Source organism: Glandiceps talaboti, chromosome 5 (assembly GCF_964340395.1).
Source record: "Glandiceps talaboti chromosome 5, keGlaTala1.1, whole genome shotgun sequence".
Taxonomy (NCBI): Eukaryota; Metazoa; Hemichordata; class Enteropneusta; family Spengelidae; genus Glandiceps; species Glandiceps talaboti.
The window spans coordinates 26,496,559-26,506,041 of NC_135553.1; the positions used below are offsets into that span (position 1 = coordinate 26,496,559).

Below are 9,483 nucleotides of genomic sequence, written 5' to 3' on the forward strand. Positions count from 1 at the left end.
CAGGTACATGTACTTGGTATAGAGGAAGCCAATATCACTGTTTTCACATGGACATCTGGTATTTCTAGTCTGTTCATCAAGTAGGATTGTGTGGCATTTACGGTTAAGATAATAAGTTTTATAAAAAGCACTGCACATGTGCTTACAACAGGTTGAGGGTTTCAGTTCTTTCCATAGGTGTCTAAAGTCAGGATGGTTTTGGGAGACTATACATACTAATACTGTTCTAATATATATCCCAATATATATCACCAATATATATATCCAATATATATCGCCAATATATATCACCTGTACAGTCTGGAATCTGATGAAATCTTTTTTAAATGTCGCCCTCTATGGCCAGTTCAGAAACATCACAACATGACTGAAGGTAAAATGGCAACACCACAAGTGTGTATCTAGATTTATCACTGAATTTTGTACCTTTGATAAACCAAATGATTCATAGTTTCCTTCTGACTTTTAATTGTAATTATTCATGACACTCAGACTGTCAAATGTATGATTCTGAATTGAATTGAGAATATCTCGGACATGTAAAAACCTGACAAATCCATTATTTTCAAGGTGTAATGATGAGAAACAGTTCTAAATAAATATTACTGTAACAGCTTTTTGTGCTGACAGATCCAGTCCTTGGTCCATTTATGTAACAATTCACTACTCATATTACTAGGTTTACCATATCAAGAGGAAACAACCACTGGATCTTTCAGACTCATGTAAATTAATAGCCCTGTGTTGTTTTGTTGACTCAAACATACATGGTTACGGTGCAGGAAGAGTTGATTTATTCTTGAAAGTCAATGTGTATTGCAATACAACCCATATCAATGCTTGAATGACTTGTATTTGTGAGGTACTTACTACATTACATGTAAACCCATTCATAGAAACACTGTGGTGTCTTTGAGTTTGTCTGGAATATGTACTAGTACATTACATGTAAACCCATTCATAGAAACACCATGGTGTCTTTGAGTTTGTCTGGAATATGTACTAGTACATTACATGTAAACCCATTCATAGAGACACCGTGGTGTCTTTGAGTTTGTCTGGAATATGTACTAGTACATTACATGTAAACCCATTCATAGAGACACTGTGGTGTCTTTGAGTTTGTCTGAAATATGTACTAGTACATTACATGTAAACCCATTCATAGAGACACCATGGTGTCTTTGAGTTTGTCTGAAATATGTACTAGTACATTACATGTAAACCCATTCATAGAGACACCATGGTGTCTTTGAGTTTGTCTGAAATATGTACTAGTACATTACATGTAAAATAGAGACAACATGGTGTCTAGATGACTTGTGTATTTGTTTATCTGTGCCATAAGTCTGTGATTATTGAGATTCTTTGTAATTTTATGGATAGTATGAGTCATCAATAGTATTCTAGTATTTTCCCCAATTATCTATTACAGTTAGTTGTCCTTCTATTATATTTCCATATGTTTTTCCTTATTGTCTATTTCTCTACTTGTTTCAGCTTCTACGTACATTTGAAGGATCAGGTGACCTTTTAGCTGACCGTGCAGAAGCTCAGGAAACAGGACATGGACGTAGAATCTTTGCTCTCAAGTACTATCCAGATGACAACTCTATCTTTGTTACTGGTGGTTGGGATAATAGTCTCAAGGTAAGCTTGTCATACTGCCCTCAACTGGGGTTAGCAAGTAGGTCTGCTCTTAGCCTGGATCTGGTCCCATATTGACTTTGATAATAGTAACGACCATTGTTGTAACTCGCTATAATTTCCTTGCATTCTGATAGGTCTGTTTCCTGAAATATTTTCAAACAGCAAAGCACTGATGTGATCGGCCAGCCCACATAGTAGAAATGTGTATATCAAGTTTGTATATTTTGTGTACATGTGTACTCATTGTAATCAATGCAAGACAATATTCAATATTTAAAAAAAAAAAAAAGCAGATTGACTGCCCAAAAACTAGTTTGAGTGAGGTTAGCAGACAAAATATGAAAATGTGTTTGAATTTGCCAGCATTTTGGCAATGGTTTTTCATAGGTATCTGGAAGACTGCATCGTCAGATTTAAGGTTGATCAGGTGACCTTAGTGTCAGATGACAACATGACACATCATATGACATAGCTAATCTGCCATATTTGTCAGAACCCTGACAGCCGTAACTGGTCCTCATGCTCAAAGCCCTCTAGCAATGAGATTGAACCAGAGCTCAGTCTAGTTTGCTCTTTGAGTTGTCTCAACAGGTTTCGCAAACTATACTGCCCTCTATGGTGGCTGTAGTCAAAGTAAATTTGTTTAGGAGTATGTCTCAAAGTACATGTAATATACTGCCCTCTATGGTGGCTTGGCTAGTCTCAAAGTACATGTAGTACACTGTCATCTATGGTGGCTGGGGTAGTCAAAGTAAATCTGTTTAGGGGTGTATCTCAAAGTTCATGTAGTATACTGCCATCTATGGTGGCTGGGATAATAGTCATGTAGCATGAATTTGTTTATGGACTGTGTTAAAATGTAATTGGTATACAGACCTATATGAGGATGGTTTGGCAAATCATTAGAAAGTAAGGATGGTTTTATGTGAAGTCTAAAGTTTCTGATAGTGTACTGCACTGTGATGGTTGGGGTAATACAGTATTCTTAAAGAAAAGGTAATTTGAAGCTCTTCATCAAGTTTCTGTACAGCCACTTTATTATAGACTGTCGACAGTCGTGTGTGCCTTTTTTGCTATGTTTTATCTAAAACTAAAGTTGTTGTCTCACTCCGATCCAGAGCAATACTACTATACTCGCGTACTGATAGCCCTTGCTATCAGTATGATTATAGTAGTATTGCTTCGGATTGGAGCGAGGTAACGACTTTAGTTTTAGATAAAATGTAGCAAAAAAGGCACGAACGACTGTCAACAGTCTACCACTTTATAGACAACTTACTGTAAACTCAGTATTATCAAATTTAATTTATGCAACTATTTATGAGAAAATAGATATATCCATGTACTCAGCTGAGTACACAGTGATAGCATATCAGTGAATATGTATAATTACAATTGTCAGTTCATAAAACTAATCTTATTGCAGAGAGTGGTTAATGTTTTGGTAATCTTTTCTATATTGAATTATATAACAGATATGGGATAGCCGTACAGGTGTTGGCGTTCAAAGAACAATCAGTGGACCTCATATCTGTGGAAATGGCATTGATATTAAGGTGAGAGAAAAATGTACCAAACCTTTAAATCATGCTGCTAGATATATTGCATCATAGTAAAGTTCACAGAAGGCTATGTGGTGCCATATAGAGTCCTTATTGTATAGCATTGCATCATAGTAAAGTTCACAGATGGCTATGTGGTGCCATATAGAGTCCTTATTGTATAGTATTGCATCATAGTAAAGTTCACAGATGGCTATGTAGTGCCATAGAGTCTATATTGTATAGCATTGCATCATAGTAAAGTTCACAGATGGCTATGTGGTGCCATATAGAGTCCTTATTGTATAGTATTGCATCATAGTAAAGTTCACAGAAGGCTATGTGGTGCCATATAGAGTCCTTATTGTATAGCATTGCATCATAGTAAAGTTCACAGATGGCTATGTGGTGCCATATAGAGTCCTTATTGTATAGCATTGCATCATAGTAAAGTTCACAGATGGCTATGTGGTGCCATATAGAGTCCTTATTGTATAGCATTGCATCATAGTAAAGTTCACAGATGGCTATGTGGTGCCATATAGAGTCCTTATTGTATAGTATTGCATCATAGTAAAGTTCACAGATGGCTATGTGGTGCCATATAGAGTCCTTATTGTATAGTATTGCATCATAGTAAAGTTCACAGATGGCTATGTGGTGCCATATAGAGTCCTTATTGTATAGTATTGTATCATAGTAAAGTTCACAGATGGCTATGTGGTGCCATATAGAGTCCTTATTGTATAGCATTGCATCATAGTAAAGTTCACAGATGGCTATGTGGTGCCATATAGAGTCCTTATTGTATAGCATTGCATCATACTAAAGTTCACAGATGGCTATGTGGTGCCATATAGAGTCCTTATTGTATAGTATTGCATCATAGTAAAGTTCACAGATGGCTATGTGGTGCCATATAGAGTCCTTATTGTATAGTATTGCATCATAGTAAAGTTCACAGATGGCTATGTGGTGCCATATAGAGTCCTTATTGTATAGTATTGCATCATAGTAAAGTTCACAGATGGCTATGTGGTGCCATATAGAGTCCTTATTGTATAGTATTGCATCATAGTAAAGTTCACAGATGGCTATGTAGTGCCATATAGAGTCCTTATTGTATAGTATTGCATCATAGTAAAGTTCACAGATGGCTATGTGGTGCCATATAGAGTCCTTATTGTATAGTATTGCATCATAGTAAAGTTCACAGATGGCTATGTAGTGCCATAGAGTCTATATTGTATAGCATTGCATCATAGTAAAGTTCACAGATGGCTATGTGGTGCCATAGAGTCTATATTGTATAGCATTGCATCATAGTAAAGTTCACAGATGGCTATGTGGTGCCATATAGAGTCCTTATTGTATAGTATTGCATCATAGTAAAGTTCACAGATGGCTATGTGGTGCCATATAGAGTCCTTATTGTATAGCATTGCATCATAGTAAAGTTCACAGATGGCTATGTGGTGCCATATAGAGTCCTTATTGTATAGTATTGCATCATAGTAAAGTTCACAGATGGCTATGTAGTGCCATATAGAGTCCTTATTGTATAGTATTGCATCATAGTAAAGTTCACAGATGGCTATGTGGTGCCATATAGAGTCCTTATTGTATAGTATTCCATCATAGTAAAGTTCACAGATGGCTATGTAGTGCCATAGAGTCTATATTGTATAGCATTGCATCATAGTAAAGTTCACAGATGGCTATGTGGTGCCATATAGAGTCCTTATTGTATAGTATTGCATCATAGTAAAGTTCACAGAAGGCTATGTGGTGCCATATAGAGTCCTTATTGTATAGTATTGCATCATAGTAAAGTTCACAGATGGCTATGTGGTGCCATATAGAGTCCTTATTGTATAGTATTGCATCATAGTAAAGTTCACAGAAGGCTATGTGGTGCCATATAGAGTCCTTATTGTATAGTATTGCATCATAGTAAAGTTCACAGATGGCTATGTAGTGCCATAGAGTCTATATTGTATAGCATTGCATCATAGTAAAGTTCACAGATGGCTATGTGGTGCCATATAGAGTCCTTATTGTATAGCATTGCATCATAGTAAAGTTCACAGATGGCTATGTGGTGCCATATAGAGTCCTTATTGTATAGCATTGCATCATAGTAAAGTTCACAGATGGCTATGTGGTGCCACATAGAGTCTTTATTGTATAGTATTGCATCATAGTAAAGTTCACAGATGGCTATGTGGTGCCATATAGAGTCTTTATTGTATATTATCACATAAACACGTGCATATCTTCTACTGTGTGACATCAAACAGGGCAGATCAAAAACGTATATCACCCCTGTTCTACCAATCTTTTTTCTCAATTGTTCGAGTGTTCCTGTTACGCTACGATCAAGTTGTCATAATAATTATGTACTTTCAAACCGTAAATGCACACATTACTTTACATACATCATTGGGTGGCATGAGTCCAATTTGAGAGGTACTTTTATTTTTATTGAACAGATTTTATTCTATCTAAAAATCATGTAGATTATCGAAAACAATTCGTATGTAGGCTCACAGCCGCTATGATTTTCCGTCGGGCTCAAAGCTCAGAACGTAATCTACAGCTAGTATAATTAGAATGTTGGAAAAAAAGTCACATTCAGGCAAAGTTTACTTACGTTTTAAAGCTAAATTTGATATAACATGTACATCGATAGGTTATAACTGATAATTTTGGTCGAGAAACCACGGCACAGTGTAATCTGCACGTAAGGTTGACCTCGCAACAGGTCACACAATTACGTAATTTGCATACCATCAGACACCATTTTTGATACGCGATGAAGAATAAAGTGCGATGAAGCGATGTAGTATTCGTAAAATTCAATTCAAAATGGAGGAAATATGTGGAAAAACTTAATTATGTGATAAATATATAATCTCATGAAATCAATGTTAGTTTTACGTCATACTGCACCTCGTATTTCGCGGACTACAAATTTGAGCCGATAGTACGCAGAATCATACTGAGAGCAGTATGACATCAAACTAACATTGATTTCATGGGATTATATATAAGTATTGCATCATCGTAAAGTTCACAGATGTCTATGTGGTGCCATATAGAGTCTTTATTGTATAGTATTGTCATATCCCATACAGGATGGTAAGATTCTGACTGGTTCCTGGGTGTCACATGACAGCTTACAACTCTGGGACTTTGCCAGTGGTAGACTAGAAGCCAACATTCCTTTTCCAAGTGATTCCGGTGATTACCTATACACCTGCCAATTTTGTGATAACAACATAGTACTAGCAGGGGGAAGTGGAACCAATGGTGTGACAGCCATCAACAGAAACACACATGAGGTAATTGTTTAATTCTTATTACGCCAGTCAAGTGTTTTCAAGACCAGGCTATAGGTAATTTCCTGATTACCTTGACCTTTTGTTTTGACCTTTAACCCTTGACCTAAGTGTAAGACTTCAGTTAATCTGTAGTAGGTCTTGGACTGACTCATCATTACATCCTTGATGACACATTGTCAGGTTTATATAAAGTGTCTGAAAAAAGAACCCACACTATACAATACGTAAATTAGAGGTGAAGTTCTGATAGATGAATTTTAATTATGATAATATTAATAATGTAGATGATGAAGAGTTTTACGGAAAATAATAATATTCAAATAATACAGTTGTACATAAATAAAATGTAGTCTTGATGATTGAATTGTGCAAATGACTGGGTTTGAATCTGAACATTACCAGTTATGGAATCATGATGGTTGAATGGTGCGAGTGACTGGCTTTGAATCTGAACATTACCACTTGTGGAGTCATGATGGTTGAATGGTGCGAGTGACTGGGTGTAGGCTGGTCTATCATATCCATGTACTAGGGCTACACAGTGACTGAGAGTCATCACTATGAGGCTGGTCTATCATATCCATGTACTAGGGCTACACAGTGACTGAGAGTCATCACTGTGAGACTGGTCTATCATATCCATGTACTGGGGCTACACAGTGACTGAGAGTCATCACTATGAGGCTGGTCTATCATATCCATGTACTGGGGCTACACAGTGACTGAGAGTCATTACTGTGAGACTGGTCTATCATATCCATGTACTAGGGCTACACAGTGACTGAGAGTCATCACTATGAGGCTGGTCTATCATATCCATGTACTAGGGCTACACAGTGACTGAGAGTCATTACTATGAGGCTGGTCTATCATATCCATGTACTAGGGCTACACAGTGACTGAGAGTCATCACTGTGAGACTGGTCTATCATATCCATGTACTGGGGCTACACAGTGACTGAGAGTCATCACTGTGAGGCTGGTCTATCATATCCATGTACTAGGGCTACACAGTGACTGAGAGTCATCACTATGAGGCTGGTCTATCATATCCATGTACTAGGGCTACACAGTGACTGAAAGTCATTACTATGAGGCTGGTCTATCATATCCATGTACTAGGGCTACACAGTGACTGAGAGTCATCACTGTGAGACTGGTCTATCATATCCATGTACTAGGGCTACACAGTGACTGAAAGTCATCACTGTGAGACTGGTCTATCATATCCATGTACTAGGGCTACACAGTGACTGAGAGTCATTACTATGAGGCTGGTCTATCATATCCATGTACTAGGGCTACACAGTGACTGAGAGTCATCACTGTGAGACTGGTCTATCATATCCATGTACTAGGGCTACACAGTGACTGAGAGTCATTACTATGAGACTGGTCTATCATATCCATGTACTAGGGCTACACAGTGACTGAGAGTCATCACTGTGAGACTGGTCTATCATATCCATGTACTAGGGCTACACAGTGACTGAGAGTCATTACTGTGAGACTGGTCTATCATATCCATGTACTGGGGCTACACAGTGACTGAGAGTCATTACTATGAGACTGGTCTATCATATCCATGTACTAGGGCTACACAGTGACTGAGAGTCATTACTATGAGGCTGGTCTATCATATCCATGTACTAGGGCTACACAGTGACTGAGAGTCATCACTGTGAGACTGGTCTATCATATCCATGTACTAGGGCTACACAGTGACTGAGAGTCATTACTATGAGACTGGTCTATCATATCCATGTACTAGGGCTACACAGTGACTGAGAGTCATTACTATGAGGCTGGTCTATCATATCCATGTACTGGGGCTACACAATGATTTGTCATTGATAGAAATAACAAATATCTCAATATTTTTTAGCCTATTTTACAATTTTCAAGTTTGTTGATATCTTTCAACTATACTTCTAAACTTACCATGACAAAAAATTACATAGATGGTATACAATGTAGAATAGTTTTAATCATCAATGATACAAGTATATATTTAGGTTTTAAAAAATGGAAAACAGGATGTTTTTGTTTTTGATGAGTTTATTCGTAATGTGGGTGTTATGTATGGTTTTTAGATGTGAATATCACTGCTATGCATAGTAGGGCTTTGCACATGCTTTCCTTCAAGAATTACAAGTAAAACCCTTCTTGTCATGGTCAGTGCACAATCAGTCTTTGCTAAATAAAATCACACACATTAAACAACTAAATATGTCATTCTATCATTTTATTTAGACTGTAAGTTATGTTGTGTCACTCAGCCCACACTTGCATGCTCTATCCATGAAAGGGGTTGACTGATGTGTGAGGGCGCTCTATCACAGCATACCTTACAGACTATATTTCATGATGACAATCTTATTTCTACTGTAATAAAGACAGAACAAACCTAAAAGTGACCACATACGTGACATTGTCTCATGTAATGCATCTTAGAACTGGAAATCAACTATTTATTAGAAGTACAAATGCCATGGTAATATCACCAATCCAAGAAGTCTTAGATTGGGGTTCCCTTTGCACCTTTAGACCAAGTATCAAAGACTTAGAGAAGTCAAAAATAGCAAATTTACAAAAACTACCCCTCCCAAAAAATCTACCTTTGGTATTGAGGTACCATTTTATGTATTGACATAATATGGCGGCTACTATGTCTGATCATGTTATTAATATTTGTAAAGCTGCCTCTCATGCTCTGTGGAAAATTGGCAAAATTGGCAATCTTCTTGATCAAAGTTGTACTGAAAAACTAGTTCATGCTTTTATTACATCATGTTTAGATTATTGCAACAGTTTATTATATGGTCTCCCACTTCAACAAATTCGTAAACTCCAAATTATCCAGAATTCAGCAGCAAGACTTGTCGTTAGAAAGAAAAAGTTGAGCATATTACCCCAGTTCTTCATTCATTACACTGGCTACCTATTCA

At 37.1% G+C, this 9,483-nt stretch overlaps 1 long non-coding RNA gene across 1 annotated transcript; it reads left to right on the plus strand.

Moving 5' to 3' along the window:
* Positions 1–1,607: 1,607 nt before the first annotated feature.
* On the plus strand, positions 1,608–6,436 carry LOC144435123 (uncharacterized). Its single transcript, XR_013480881.1, has 3 exons — positions 1,608–1,650; positions 3,126–3,206; positions 6,329–6,436. It is a non-coding gene; the product is annotated as an uncharacterized LOC144435123 (long non-coding RNA).
* The last annotated feature ends 3,047 nt before the right edge of the window (positions 6,437–9,483 follow it).